Source organism: Impatiens glandulifera, unplaced genomic scaffold (genome assembly GCF_907164915.1).
Source record: "Impatiens glandulifera unplaced genomic scaffold, dImpGla2.1, whole genome shotgun sequence".
In the NCBI taxonomy this organism is placed as follows: Eukaryota; Viridiplantae; Streptophyta; class Magnoliopsida; order Ericales; family Balsaminaceae; genus Impatiens; species Impatiens glandulifera.
This window is the reverse complement of record NW_025919751.1, coordinates 286,735-288,013: the sequence shown is the minus strand read 5'-3', so window position 1 is coordinate 288,013 and position 1,279 is coordinate 286,735.

Sequence of the window (1,279 nt, the reverse complement as noted above, 5' to 3'; positions counted from 1 at the left end):
TTTGAACATTTTCCTTAAGTTTCTCATTTTTAGATAAGATCTCGACCATGTTATTTTCAAAAACTTTTGGATCATAAGTTTGAGATAAAATAGGTTTATCGATTTCAGATATTGACCTTATTTCATTTTGAGAGTTAGATAGCTTTCTACTCCGTGACCAAGTCATTGAGTGCAGTAATTAAGTCATCTCATGTAAACTCTTTTGAGGAGAAATCAAAAACCTTTGAGTCTTCCTCTTCTCTTGCCATGAAGCAAACAACCTCTTCATCATCATTGTCATTGAATGATGTGTCATCTGAGTCGCTTTAGATCCACTTAGCCTTGCTGTCAGCCGCCATGAGAGCCTTCATCCCTTTCTCGTTGTCCTTCTTCTTCTCATCATATTTTGGCTTCCTGCATTATGATTTGTAATGGCCTAATTTATCACAGTTAAAACACTTCAAGTTAGCCTTAGAGTTATTCATATTATCATTATTGTTATTTGAAGAGTTGGAGTTAGAATTGCTCTTCTTCATGAATTTGCCAAATTTACTCACGATGAGAGCCATTGCGCCGCTACTGAGCAACCGTCTTTACTTCGGTGGCGGTAGGTGACTTTTCAGTAGTCACTAGTGCCTTGATTAGAATGACAGATGTGGAAAGCTCCTCTTCATTCCTATATTTTATCTCAAACTCATAGGCCTTCAAATCGGCTATTAAGATATTTGGACTCCCTCATCGCCATTGTCTTGATGTCCCACTCCCTGGGCAAAGAATGCATAATTTTGATTGCAATCTCTCAATTGCTATAAGTCTTGCCCAATGTAGAAAAAGTGGTGATGATCTTGTTGAATCTCCTATTGAACTCAGACATCATCTCTCCGGGACGCATCTTGATGTTGTCAAACTGCTGTGTGGAAACCATGAGATTGTTTTCTTTGTTTTTTTCGTTTCCCTCACAGAGTTGAGTGCACCTCTCCCAAATTTTTTGGTAGAGTTGCATGAGATCATGTAGTTGAACATGTTATCGTCAAGAGTCTTGTATAGAATGTCCATGGCTAGGTTGTTGAGGTTGTTCTTTCTCTTGTCTTCACTAGTCGACTCATATCTTTCTTTCTTGATCTTGATTGGGCCTTCGGTGATGAAAAACCACATATCATCATCTATGGCAAATAGATAAGCATGGATTCTCTTTTTCCACACGTCATAGTTTTCTTTCGAGAACATGAGAACCTTGGTTGTAGCGGCCATCAACATGATTCAGATTCTTTTAGTGCTTGAGAATAGAAAACGAGGCTCT